General features: G+C 32.1%; 1 long non-coding RNA gene across 1 annotated transcript; it reads right to left on the reverse strand.

Moving 5' to 3' along the window:
• Nucleotides 1-3,794: 3,794 nt before the first annotated feature.
• Nucleotides 3,795-6,130, reverse strand: LOC113765350. Its single transcript, XR_003467714.1, has 3 exons — nt 5,936-6,130; nt 5,220-5,403; nt 3,795-4,076 (listed from the first exon to the last, which is right to left on the reverse strand). It is a non-coding gene; the product is annotated as an uncharacterized LOC113765350 (long non-coding RNA).
• Between the last annotated feature and the right edge of the window lie 9,087 nt (nt 6,131-15,217).

Consider the following 15,217-nt stretch of genomic DNA (forward strand, 5'->3'; position numbering starts at 1 on the left):
GTCTCATCATAGTTCCTCAATCAAGTCCCTAAGATCATAGTTATGTGTGATCAATTGTTTAATGCATGCGTATGTGCTAATACAGTGCATTGTGCTAAGTGTATTAACAAAAGTACTCCATATTAGTCATATAAGTAAATTAGTCCAAAAGATATTGTTGTGCACATTATAATTCAATGTGTCATACTTAGTGTACAAAAAAGTGTAGTTATAGCAACCAAAGTGCACCAATACATAATTATAACCATTATTGTCGATGACTTATATTACAATTCACTAAATTTATCATAACGGAAACAAAATACATCCTGCTTATAATGTGTGAAGCCATGAATTCAAGTTAGTGGTTCTCTTTGGAATTTTATTAATGAACTATATTGTTGTTGAGGCAAATTGCTAAACCACAAAAATAAAAAATCTTCAAATATAATGCCAATTCCAAATGAAATCCCCAAATCATCACGAGTGTAAACCATTGATGTAGTTATCAGACACTTGTATTTACTAATATAATTTTTGTACTCAATGTACAAGAAGGTGTACACCATTACTTCTGTAGTGTAGATATACATAATTTAGAACCAACCTTTTTCATAATTTTACAATCAACATAAACACAATGGATATTTTTATACATTCATATGGATAAAAAAGTCAATAGAAGTGAAATTAATGTCTATATATATATATATATATATATAGATATATATGTGTGTGTGCGTATGTGAATGTACACATGTCTCTATACCTGGACATGCATAATCTCTAACTCTAAATGGATACAGAATGCATCGTGTTGATTTATAATTCAAGCTGTAATGTGTAAATTGTGAAATAATATTGTTAGTGCACGTGGTGTTTTATACCTTTTTTTCCTTATTTCTGCTTATTAAATTTGATTGGTTCTGTTTAAAGGTAGATGCAGTGTTCATTGGATATTCAAAATTTCTACAATGCAGATTATCTGTTTGACAAAAATGCCTGAATGATGAGATTTGTAAACCTTTTTTCACTTATAAGGGCAAATTTTTACATGTCAGTTCAGGATTTGAAGTTTGACAATTAGAAGTTTATGTATCTAAATAACTTAATTGTTTGAACAAGTACGTCTTTATTAAATCATAAGTCTATCAAAGTTGTGCAGAATAAAGCGTGATTTAATAACCAATTAACGTTTTTGACATATTCTATGTTGTTAAATCTAATCTGTGCTATAAAGATGGTTGAACTAACCAAAAAATTGGATTTGCACTTTTTAAGTTTGAAATTCATATGGCTCATGGGAAAAATGAACTCAGGATTAGTGAATGTTTCCTATTGCCCTTAGTGAGCTAAGGAAATTCTAGGTAATATGTTTAACATATTTTACTATATAAATGTGAACCCATGAAGAAAACTAAAAATAAGCAATAGCTATATGCAGAAGGCGTATATTAGAATGTCCAAACGGACAAGGACTCAATACAATTGTGTTTTGTACAATTCTGTCCAGTCGTTGTACATATTTAAATTTTTTGTGCACAAATACATCATAATGTTGTACTGAATATATGTCAAATATTTTATTCATGCACACCACTTTTACTTTGAATACAATAATGTAATGTAATTATACACTAAATAATATAAAAAGGTACAATAGTCATAGCAAACCGTACTAGACTCCAACTGCACTAGCCCCTCTCCCCCAAATGGACGCCCCCTTGCAACAGTTAATAAAATGACAAATCATAGTTAAGGTTATGCTCAAAGCAACAAAAGCCTCAAACTTATTCAGCTTTTTATTCAAAATGATGAGAACTTCTATTACATTAAACTCGCTCTTGAAACTTGGTGAAGTCTCTAAATTTATTTAAATTCTCTAACAATAACATTACAAAATTTTCGGGTGTAAATAGTAGTTTTTTTTTCTTTGTTTTCTGCTCTAAACTTCAAGTGGACCTATTTGTATAGAAGATAGTTGTGTTCCATTGGTGGGTGCTAATGACTTAACTGGTGCTGTTATGTAACGATGATTTTATTTGATCTAAACTTTAATTTGTTCATAAAAATATCCTCATATGAGTGAATTATGGGTCACTATGACTGAGCCACCTTTTGCGTTTATATGGGCTAAGAAAAATTTTTATTTTGTCTTATTAAGATTGTAACTTTTGAGAGCTATATGAATTGCTTAGTTGGTCGTTTACAAATTTGGTTATTGCTTGGAAGTCTCTTGAGTTCCTAGTTTTAATTTATCTACTAATGCTTGTCATTATTTTCCTCAAATGCCAATTATTTTTACAGCGATAGAAAGGATGCTCGTCTATTCCTCTGTTTTAGAAGGCTTGGAAAATCTCAGGGAATATTGTGGTGATTGTACTTTATATTATTTTGTTCTTACCTTGCAAGAATTGTAGTTAGAGTTCAACTTTTCTTAAATGGTTTGTTATTTGCTAAAATCCAAAAGAGTTCAATTACCAAGTCTCATCACAGTTCCTCAACAAAGTGCCTAAGATCACCAGAAAAGCTCAGTATGGATCATGTGTTTTTAGAGATGTTTTTCAAAACCTTTACCATAGCGATGCGTGCGAAAAAAATTTATTGTAGATGATTCATTTAGATTCGGTGTTTTAAAATTGTATTTTGGGATATTTTTAGAATTTAAATTATTTTGAATATTTTTATATAAATTTGTTAAAAATTTCCTATCACTTACCATCACTTATCACTGCTAGCAACCACCCCTCTCTCCCTCCCTCTCTCTCCTTTCCCATCCCTCTCCACCCCCTTTTCCTCACACAACCTAGTCCCCTCTGCCCTCTTCCTCCCCTAACGACCAACTTTGGTCGTGCACTAGAAGTCACCGAGAAGGAGGGCAATGCTGGTTGAGGAAGAAGGGGAAGAGGGCTTGGAGGGAGGGAGGGAGGGGGCTAACGACCAACTTTGGTCGCGCACTAGAGGTCACCGAGAAGGGGGGCAATGCTGGTTGAGGAAGAAGGGGAAGAGGGCTTGGAGGGAGGGAGGGAGGGTCGCGCACTAGAGGTCACTGAGAAGGGAGGGAGGGAATGGTTGTGGTGGTGGTTTGTAGAAGAAAAAAGAAGTTTAGGAGTTATATTCTTTTATTTTTTTTTAGTGTATTGGAAATTATATGTTTTTAGAGTTGTTTTGGAGTTTATTACTATAGATCCCTCAAACAAAAATACTTTGTGGAAAAATAAGCAAATCCAAACAGAGCCATCGTCTTTATAAAGATGTAACGTGTGCTCGTCAATTGGATGATGCTGGGTAAAGCAAATTACTCCATTTAGTCTGTATAGAAATGGGTTTTGATATTGTCAGAGCAAGAATTTTCTTGTCAGAGCAATTTTTTTCAAGAGATAATATTACCCTTGTCTAATCAAATGGTTGGAATCTAATTAACTTGCTTGAGCCCGCCCCAAAACAAACCACGGCGTTGTCATCCTACCCTCCCCTCCCATCGCCGTTTCTTAATCTCACCACCTCAACTGAGCAGTTTCTTAACCCTTATGGTTTTTAGACCTGACAAGTCTGAACAATAGACCCATCGATGGCTTAACCGGTCCAATCGCCCAGGCATCCAGTCTAGTCCAGGTTGGAAACAATGAGCATGAAAGTTTCCACCATCTAAAGGTTTTAGGTGGTTTCATGAGGTTTAAGGTTCCAGTTTCAACAGCTCTGTTGTCACAACAGCAAAATGAGACTGATAACCAACAGGAAGAACTGTGGCAACCATTTTGTCTGTTCACTTTTCCCAATTCTCAGTAGATACTGAAAAAGGGCAAAAACACAAAGATATGAACTGGTAGTATGCAATTTACTCTTCCACGTTTTAAATGTTAAACTAGGAAACTTTCACTTCTTTTTCCTTCCAATGACACAATTATCCAAACTAGAGCATAAACTCGCTCTCCAAACTCAAAAGATTTATACAAAGATGGACCAAAAGCTAAAGCAAAATTGCTAAAATGTACAGTTTCTTAAATAAACCCAGGTTTCAAGGACCAAGCTAGTGCTTTTCCTCCTTGGGTATATCCTTTCCAGGTATCTCCTTTGGTTTTGCCTTCTCCATTTCCCTAGATGGGACCAAACACACAATTATATAGTTGCCAATACAAAAAAGATATACCAAGCTCCATTAACAAATATCAGTTAAGGAAACCAAACAAAAGAACGCAGCAAACCAGGACACGAAGGGCACAATACTTCTTATAGGCAACATTATCAAATTTCACCACCAGTTCCCAAGTTGCTCTTCTCATCACATACAACATAAGTAAGAATTAGCTGGATAACACAACCATATAAGTGTTCCCCTCCTCTTCTCTATATTCCACTCTTTCATATGGAACTCCAATCTCATCCAAGATTTCTGGGTCAATTTGGCCACCATTTTGTTTCTTTTAACATGTATAATTAAGGAATTGCATTCACTATGTCTTCCAAATAAAATAGAGTAGTTTCTCATTTTTTTAATCTGTCTTAATTTATAAAAAACATATTAACATGAACTTCTCATAAAAATCCATTATTTCTTGCCCAGAGATATCCATGCAGGCACATGCTAATGTAACTAATTACCTTAATGCACAAACCAATGCAGAAAAATATAAAGGGCCAACTCATTTTAGCCAACAAGAATAAATCATTATAATTTAGCTACCACTAGTGACAAAATTAGGTTGGATTATTGCTCTACTTGTTTCCCTAAGCAAATCAGTCATCCAGAATAGGATTTCAGTCCAAGTTGTTTGGACATTTTCATGCCTTTTGGTTCGCATGTTATTGTACATTTAACTCAGAGAAAACATTTGTTGCTGATTTTCAACAACCAAAGATCTTGACCACTGAATTCAGATTCTTCCACAACCACAGTTTTGGTTGTTAACAACATGAAAGATGTCAAAAGAATAAAACCAACTTTTTATTTTCCTAAAACTAAATCAGAAAATGACATTTTAAACCATATCGCTTACTGCTCGACAAAAACACATCCACACAAGGGAGAAAAGCTCATCATCCACTTACTTTATTAAAGAACAGATGTTCTACAAAAACTAACAAAAGCATTGGAAGAGAAATAAATACATATCAAAATTTCAACACAGAGATGGAAATTCTTTTCATTTAATCATTTTCTTCGTTATAAAACTGACTGAATAAGTATAAGAGCATGACATACAATGGCGAATATAGGGGATATTAAAAGGAAGGCATACTTTGCAGCAGAAGCAGACTCTTCCTCGAGCCAATGGCGAATCTGTCGAACATTGCGTCTGAAGATGGTAGCCGATTGCTTGATATCAGTCCTCATCAGCAGAATCACACCACCAACACCCGCCACTGTGAGTATAAAGTTGGTTAAGGCCATTTGCCTGATCGTTTCACTTCAGTAACACAACCCTGTTTTCATTATACTGAATGATTTAAGAAATACAAAAAAAAAGTTCCATAAATTCAAACCATTCAAAAAGTACACCAAAGTCATCATCAGGAATTTGCATAAGAAACATTCATCCACAATATTAAAAAAAACCCGAAAAAAGTCCTTTTTTTCAAAGCAAACAGAAAATCTGAAAATTCAGCAATTATTCATACCCGAATAAATTGGGAGATTTAGGTGAATCCAAAAAAAAAAAAACAAAGAAAATTCTCTTACTGTTGCTACCCATCCTCCTAATAGAATCATCCCTAGCCCACCGCCCGATTCGGGATGGGTCGACTAGTGGGTCAGAAAAGCAGCCACTCGACGAACCCGTTTCAACCCACAATCAAATCAAAAACTCTTGCTCTTTACTTTTACTAGAATTACTTAGAAGACAGTGATAATCCCCCAAGAACATCCCTAAGGAAAATCCATTCACCGAACAAATTCAATACAAGAAAATTCACAACCAAGAACGACAAGAAACTGATAAGGAACTGATCTCCTTACCAATCTTAGGCCAAATTTGTTTTCTCAGAAACCCTTAAAAAAGAACAGAAGACAGGTGGGAGAGAAGGAGAAGGAGAAGGGCGACTGATGTTTCCTCAAGCAAGGAAGAAGAAGAGGAGGATTATCGTGGAGAAGGGGAGGCAAGGAAAATGGCCGTTGCGCTGGAGAAGAGGGGAAAAAAAAAAAAAAAGCGGGCTTAAACGATGACGTTTAGTAGGCTTTTTGGTGGGTTTGGAGAGCGGTTGCAAATGAAATAAGCCAATCCGACGTCGAGTTCAAATTGAATACGAGCCGACCAAATTATCAAACTCGATTCAAGTACAGAGAAGCTCCGCTAGTTAATGAAATTATATATATTGTATATGTATATGTATGTATATTAGTGAAATTATATATATTCTTAATATTTTTATTATTTATTAAGAAAAATAAATATTTTATTTATTTTTTAAAAATAAAATAATTATTTTTTTATTTTTTTAACATCAAGTTGGTTCGAGTTCAAGTTCGATTAAACTCAGATTTAAAGTTGTACTCAAACTCAAATTTTTACATTAAAACCTCGTCGAGTCCGAATTTAATAAAATTGAGTCGAAACTCAATTTTATTAGATCAAAATTCGATTCAACTCAATTCATTTGAAACTCTAGTTCGGCATTTGGATAATTAAGTAGCCTAAGAAACTAATTTATTTATACAAATTGTTTTAAAGGTTTTCTTTTCCTTTTTTTTCTTTTTGAGTTTGAGTAGATTTGCAAAAATCGTATAACAAATACTTTAAATTACTTGCCAAATGCGTAACATTATAGATTTTTACTGTTCAAAAATTTTTTTATGTGTGTAAGAACTATTATTATAATATATGTTTTTGTCAAAAGAATAAAAAGTAAAATGGTAACGTATCAACCCATGATCAATAATAGATTGTGTGAAAGAATCAAAGTAACACACGGATTAATCCATTATTTGTATATATTTTATTTCATGATTTACACAATCGCCCATTTACAATCTAATTTGGGAAAGAAGTTTGCTGGAATTGGAGAAATTCTCTCTCTCAAACATCTGATCTCCCATTTTTTAGCATTGATATCAGTGTTTTTATGTTAAATAGGGAGAAAAAGGGTGATACTATTCATTCTTTCCTTTTTTTTCCATCTGCATTTTCCTTGGAAGATATGTGGTTAGTTTTCCAGTTCAGTTCAAGAGGAATGGCTTCTGGCTCCGTATCGATGGTGACAAGTAACGTTTGTCTATTTTAATTCCTTTACATTCAAGTACTTATTTCTCCCTTTATTTCAACAAGTGAGAAACGGTAATCAATTTCATAAGCATTGAAACAAAGGAATAATAAATACTTGAATGTAAAGGAATTACAATAAACAGATATTACACACTCAAATGCATATTCTCTCGAACAGATAAACTTTGAATATTAGTATACAGTTATTTGGACTGAAATGTAATATGATGAAAGACTAATATACTATAAAAATGAAATATAGTACTGCTATAAACAAAATAAGACACATACAACTAAATATTTCAATTCAATGCGCGCGCTTATTCAGCTTATTATTGAAGTATTGAGTTGATTATCAAATAGATTTGACTTTATTTTTTGTAAGTTGAAAGTTTTGAACCTAGAAGTTCCTATTTATAATTTCTCTCACCTTACCATCCAACCCAACCTTCCACCCCATGATATTTGAGAAAATACACCTTAATAGTACAGTTTTCACCAACTTAATATATTTTGGGACTAGTAACGTGCTTGCTAATGAAAAGCAAAGAGGATGTTGCAATTCAAATCCTACGAATGTGCAATCTATTTATCAATTATGTATGCATTTGTGTTGTAGTGCACGTTGAGTTCATATGGTTTTAATTGACAAAAGAATTTGTAGCATATAAATATCCAGAGAAAAACATTTTCATATATAAAATTTGTGAATAGTAGATAACCAGATAAGTAAATATTGGATAAAATCGGGGGTCTATATGGATTGAATGTTTTTAGGGTGTTTCTTAAAATTTTTACTATAGATATATTTATGGAAAAAAATTTAAGGGTGCTTTTCAAATTTTTTATTTTTTGGGGCAATTTTAGAATTTTTAAAATTTTTTTCTTCCTCCCTATGACCTCAACCTCTTACCTTCCCAAATAATAGTAGTGTTATTGAAAAAAAAAATTTGCAAATACTCTGTCCACCCCAAAAATTTTGTCATGCTTTGGGAATTGAACTTTTTTATACACAATGCCGTATCAAAGTGAGCTTCAGCCTAGATTTTCAATTTTGCCACTCTCAAAATAACTTTAGAAGACAAGATTGACATGTGGAGCCAACATTGATTACAGGAATTTACAACCTGTTTAGGAGAGCAAGTATCACGCATGATTTCATGTCTTGTTTTGAGCAAGTTTCACACGATTTCATGTCTTGTTTTTAGGCATGTGTATTCATGACAAAGTAAGTAATTTTTGTCTATAACAAGTGCAGTTCAAGGGGCCTACTAATAAATCTAAAAAAAAGGAGGGAATATTGGAGGTAAAAAATAGAAACAAGAGATATTTTGCATTTCATTTTGGGTTTGTGACATATATATTTTGTGGCTTTTTTAGGAGATTTTTAGTTATTTTTTATTAGAATCTACGATTAAAGTGACATTTAAGAGGTGATGTTTGATGGTTGATTGATTAATATTACTATCTTTGTCTATTTTTACTTGTTTTATGTGGTTGTTTTTGTAGAAAAAGGGACACGGATGTAATACATGTTGCCGCCAATTCAAGTAAGAAGTATTTAAGCAAGAAAATGATCGCAGCATTGAGCATAGACAGACTTGGCTATCAAACTAGTCAAGCAAAGCCAGTTCTTTAGCCTGTTTCGACTAGCAAAAGGTTTTTTGGGTGTACAGGTGGTTCTTGGACCAGTTCCTCATGCAACTTAACTTTTCTTGAGCCATTATTCCTTGCTTGTGTTGAAAAGTTTGAAAAGACACTTTGGTGACTAGCACAAAGCTCAAGCATCATTGAGAAATAACTTTTTGTCACTTCAATTCTTCATAATTCCATTGGACCCACAAGTCTTTGACTTTTTGAAACTATGTTCACATTAAAGAAGAAAGACACAAGTAAAAGGATTGAAGACTTCTCTATAAATAGAAGTTTGTCTCTTCTCATTTGAGAGCTTAGCTTTGGGAGCTCGAGGAAAGAAGAAAATTACTAAAAATGTAGCTCTAAACCTACAAGCTATTAGTAATTAGTTTAGGAGTAATATAGGTTACTATAGTTTTTATCCATTCTCGTACTTGTAGCTAGATTTGAAAGATGATTTGAGGAGCAAAAATGAAGAATTTGGAACATCATGTGATAAGGATGATCTCTATCCGACTACTTTTTCTCCTGTATTTGATTTCATGGTTTAGTTATAATACAAAGTTTGGTATTTCTTTGATTTTTATTATGTTGTTCTAAAGTTTCATGCCTAGATAAATTTAATCTCTTCCTTGTTGGATAAAATAAACTTGATTGTTGTGTTTATCCTTTGATTAAGTATTTAATACTTTTGTTTGTAAAATCATAATTAACTAGCCATTAATTGTGATTATCTAAAAGTGTTAAATCATCAATAAGAGTTGGAATTTAGTACTAGTTCAAAAAAGTGCTAAACCTAGGAAATTCACATACGAGAGTAGATGAGCACCTTTTTGACTTTTTATCAAGTAATTTCACTGAAACTAATGAGTTTATAGCTAATTTCATAACTATGACATGAAGTATAAATTAGTTATAGATATAATTAATTCACTACGATAGTAGGTTTCATATACATTAAGAAATTACGCCATACTTAGCCAACGTGATAAATGTTAAAAATGGGGTTGTTTATCTAGCAAGATTAGAGAAAAAACTAAACCTAGGAGCTTTTCTCATGTTTGTGTTTTTTCTTTATTTATGCTTAGTGTAGTTTTACTTTCTTGTTATTTATATTGGTCTAAATAATAAAGGAATTTGAATAGCACCGGTAGTTGATCATTTTTCCCTATAGGATCAATACTCGAATATTTTCTATACTTGTGTATGACCTGTGCACTTGCGGTAATGAAAGTCTGAATATAATTCAAAACTCCTCATCAAGTTTTTTCCTTGACCAATTACTCAGCCGAAATCCTATATGCAAGTTGCACAACTTGTGCATGCAATGACGGAGCCATCACCCCCCCTAAGTTTTGAAAATTTTAATTTATAGTGTGTAAATATCTATATAAAACAAAGTTGGCCCCCTAATTTTTTACAATTTTAGTTTTTATTATGACAGTTTATATATATATTTATAGTTAAATTTAATGCTTGATTTTTTTAGATGTCATATATTTAAATGAATGGAAATTATTTTGAACATAGCATATTAAGAAAATTTTGGCCCCCTAGAAAAAAAAAATCCTGGCTCCGTCAATGTATGCATGTGATCTTTCTTGAGTCATTATTCCTTACTTATGTTTGAAAGTTTGAAAAGACACTTTGGTGGTTAGCACAAAGTTTAAGCAACATCAAGAAACAACTTTTTGTCAACTCGATTCTTCTAGATTCTATTAGAGCCACAAATTTTCACATTTTGGAGCTATGTTCACATTGAAGAAGAAAGACACAAGTAAAATGTTTGAAAACTTCTCTACGAGAAGCTCTTAAACTAGAAGCTTCTAGTAGTTTATTTAGGATTCGATTAGGTGGTGTAGTTTAGTTCGATTACTGTTGTACTTGTAGATATAATTGGATGAAGAGTTAAGGAACAAAGATAGAGAGTTGGAACTTATGTGATAAGAGTGACCTCTCTCCTATCACTTTCTCTTTTGTATTTGATTTTACATTTGATTACAATACAAGTGTATTTTCCTTGATTTCTAAAATGTCATGCCTAGGTAGGTTTAATCTCTTCTTTATTTGATGATATGAACTTAGATGTTTTTTTATCCTTTGAGCAAGTATTTAGCATTATCGTTTATAAAATCATGATTAATTGGCTACTAATTATGATTATTTAAAGGTGTTAGATCATCAACGAGAGTTGGAATTTGATACTAATTCAAGAAAGTGTTAAATTTAGGGAGTTCGCTCACGAGAGCAGAAAAACACCTTTATGGTTTTTTATTCATGTAATTTTATGGAAACTAATGAGCTTATTGCTAATTTCACAACTATTAGAGTAGATATGGATTAGTTATATGCATAGTTGATTCACTGCGAGAGTAGATTCTATATACATTAGAAAATTACATCATACTTAGTAAAGATGATAAATTTCAATAATAGGGTCATTTATCTATCAAGATTAGAGAGAAAATCAAATCTAGGAACTTGTATTTGTATCTTTGTTTATTTATGGTTCAATAATATCGTTTATTTATGGTTCAACAATAAGGAATTCGAATAGTATCGATAGTTGGGCATCTTTTTCTATGGGATCAATACTCGAATATTCCCTACATTTGTGTACAATATATGCACTTGTAATAGTAGAATTTTAAGTATAATTTAAAGGTGCTCATCAAATTTTTATTACCATTGCCAAGGAATTCTAAATTATACTCAAACTTCCACTACTATATGTGCACAAGTACATGATTATAGGGAATATTTGAGTGTCAGTTCCACAGGGAAAAATGATCAATTATTGATACTACTCGAATTCCTTTCTTATTTAGACTAATATAAATAACAAGAAAGTAAAACTATAATAGAAGCATAAATAAACAAAAGATACAAACATGACAAAAAGTCCTAGATTCGATTTTCTCTCTAATCTTGCTAGATAAACGACCCTATTTTTGAAGTTTATAACCTTGGCCTTTAGTTTCTATGAAATAACATGAATAAAAAGCCATAGGGATACTCCTTCACTTTTGTGAGCAAACTCTCTAGATTTAGCACTTTCTTGAATTAATATTAAATCCCAACTCTCGTTAATGATCTAACATCTTTAGATAATCACAATTAATAAACAATTAATCATGATTTTACAAATAAAAGTGCTAAATACTTGCTTAAAGGATAAAGAAAACAATCAACTTTATTTCATCCAACAAAGAAGAGATTAAACATATCTACACATAAAACTTTAAAACAACATAATAAACATAAAAAATACTAAACTTGCAATATAAATAAATCATGAAATCAAATACAGGAGAGAAAGTAGTAGGAGAGAGACCACCCTTATCACATTAGCTCTCAAGTTCTCCATCTTTGCTCCTCAAATCCTTTTCCAAGTCTAACTACAAGTATAAAAATGGATAAAACCTACACTAGCCTATTCTACTCCTAAACTAATTACTAGGAGCTTGTAGTTTTAGAGCTATATTTTGAGTGATTTTCTTCTTCCCTCTTGCTCCAAGTTAAGCTCTCAAATGAGAAGACATATGTTTGTATCTATAGAGAAGTTTTCAACCCTTTGACTTGTGTCTTTCTTCTTTAATGTGAACATATCTCTAAAAAGTCAAGATCTGTGGCTTCAATAGAATCTTGAAGAATTGAAGTGACAAAAAGGTAATTCTTAATGATGTTTGAGCATTGTGGTAGCTACCAAAGTGTCTTTTCAAACTTCCCAACACAAGTAAGGAATAATGGCTCAAGAAAGATCAAGCTGCAAAAGTTACACAAGTGTTGCAACTTCCACTGCTAATTTTTGGCTAAGGAACCGGTCTAGGAACCACCCGTGTACACAAAAAAACTCGGCTGGTTTGCTCTTCGAATCCGGCTTTGGTCAACCATTTTGATAGCTGGTTCTATCTTTGTTCTACGCCACCATCATTTCCTTACTTATACACTTCTTGCCTCATTGTTTGATTTGGCGGAAACATGTATTATACTTCTTGTTCCTTTTTCTACAAAAGCAACCACACAAAACAAGTAAACTGGACAAAGATAATAACATTAATCAATCAAAACTCAAACATCAACTCTTAAGATAAGCACCACTTCAATCCTATATTCTAATAAAAAACTACTAAAAGAACCACACAATATAATGTGTTTTGAGTACTTATCAGTATTCAATGAATGTGTTATTTGAAAAATATGTTTACTACATGTATTTTTTAAGTAATAAATTCCAAGAAAAATCAAAGAATGCATCCTGTGAATACTACTTTCTTGGTGGTTTCTTTATGGTGATTAATGAATGTTAACCTACAAATCAATGTTATTTTTCACCTTTGCTTTGTTTGGTGGTTTCTTTATGGTCTCTCTGTAGGAGACATTATGACAGAGTATATTTGGATTTAGATTTAGATGGATTTGTTCTTGATTTTTCCCTTTCTAATTATCACTTGTGTTTAGGTCATGTTTTTTACGTATTGAAAAGACTCCAACTCTAACTATAATATTTGGAAGGAAAGTTATCAAGATTGCTTTAGAAAGAGTACAATTCACAGATGATATTGTTGAAGAGCATCAATTTAACTACAAGAAGACCTTGGTCTTTCTTCTATAATCAAGCAACATAACTATAGTCTTGATTGACAAGAAAAATAAATTTGAAAATTTGTGACCTTGTTCTTATAAATATATTATGTATCTAGTGACATATTACTTGAACATAATATGATGCATTTCAACTATAATCAATTAAGAGTCTAATTATTACATCTTTTATAGTCATGTAAACTTTGCTTCCTCTTAAATACATAGGTCTATTGATCGACTTCATTAACTTGTTTCGTGATTCCATATATAATCGTCTTGATTTTAATTAAGGCAATCTACAAAATTTACAAGAAAGAATCAATACATGATTTTACCCTTTTAATCTATTAGTCTATATGATCAATCTTTGAATTTATACTATCACATAATTTTCTACAGTTGTTCTGATTTGGGTGAGCAAAAACATGTTACTACTATGCATAGCATGAGTAAAATTGCCTATTTTCATCAAAGAAGACTAGGGAGAATGAGGCTTGGTTTCTTAAAAAGTTAGATTAGCCATTTTCCATTCAAAAATTCCCCCAAGAAACATCATAAGAGGACCCCAAGAGTTTGGGTGCAAGTGAACCAAGCTTACTAACAAGCAACTTGATACTCGACTCAATTCGATTTTATCGAGGTTGAACTCAAGCTCGAGCTACTCAAGTAGTAAATCAAGTCGAGCTCAAGCTCCAAACTAATAAGCTTGTGTGCTTGCAAGATTAATCAAGCATATATATATATATATATATATATTGTATTTATAAATTGAGGACCTTGATCTATCAATCTTTTGTTCTAATGATCAACAAGTCAAAATGATAATTTGGACTAACATATTTCAGTGACAATCTTGTTAGAATAGGTGGTCGATCATTTGGAAAAAGAAGGAAAGAAAATCAAGAAGAATGGAAGTTGTCGTTGTCTGTAGGACGCAGCTCCGGATGCACTTCGCAGTATTAGATGTTAGAAGCAACCTTCATAGGAACAACACTCATTTTCAGATGCAGCTTTAGATGCAAGAATTAAGGATCAACGTTTGAACATAAAAAAGAAAATATCAACCTTGATCGGATGAATTTCTCGAATGCAGAGCATCCCTGTCAATTGTTCAAAAAATTCATTTAAAATTTTAGAACTCTTTGGTCCCCTGTCAAACAGACTTTTGGAAGATTAAGGAATTCTATTGGCCATTTGAACATCTAAACAAGAAAACTTCTTATCTTTAATCAGACGCTTGTATCAAATGATGACTCAACAATCGGATGCTCGGTAATCCTTAACTATTGGAGGACATTTTGGACCAAATTTTGGAATCCTATAAATATAATAAAAAATTCTAAATTGATTACAAGTTTCTAATAGTGATTTTGGCTAGAAAATGCTCCCCTTTGTACAATTATATTCTTTGTGAGACTGTAAAGTATAGTTTAGTTCTTAATTGGTTGGGAACATTCAATTGTAGTATAGTGAAAGTTAACTTGAATGAAGTTGTAAAACCCTTCGATTTAACTATTGGGTGTTTAGGGTGAGTAAAGAGTGGACTCTTATATGTACAAGTTGGTTTGCTTCACTAACAACTGAAGAAGCTATTAATGGATATAATTCCAAGCTTGAAAAAAGTTTGGGAATTTGTTTGATTTGCAATTTCCTATATTTTTATTGTTCTCTCTTATACTACTTGATTGTATAGTTAAATTGCCTTGTCTTCCTTACTATTTTGCTTGCTTAAGTGTGTGAAACTTAGATAAATTTGACTAGTTAAAATTGGGTGAAAATTTGCCATACTTTGTTTAGTTTTTTTTTTTATATATATA

Source organism: Coffea eugenioides, chromosome 3, assembly GCF_003713205.1.
Source record: "Coffea eugenioides isolate CCC68of chromosome 3, Ceug_1.0, whole genome shotgun sequence".
Taxonomy (NCBI): Eukaryota; Viridiplantae; Streptophyta; class Magnoliopsida; order Gentianales; family Rubiaceae; genus Coffea; species Coffea eugenioides.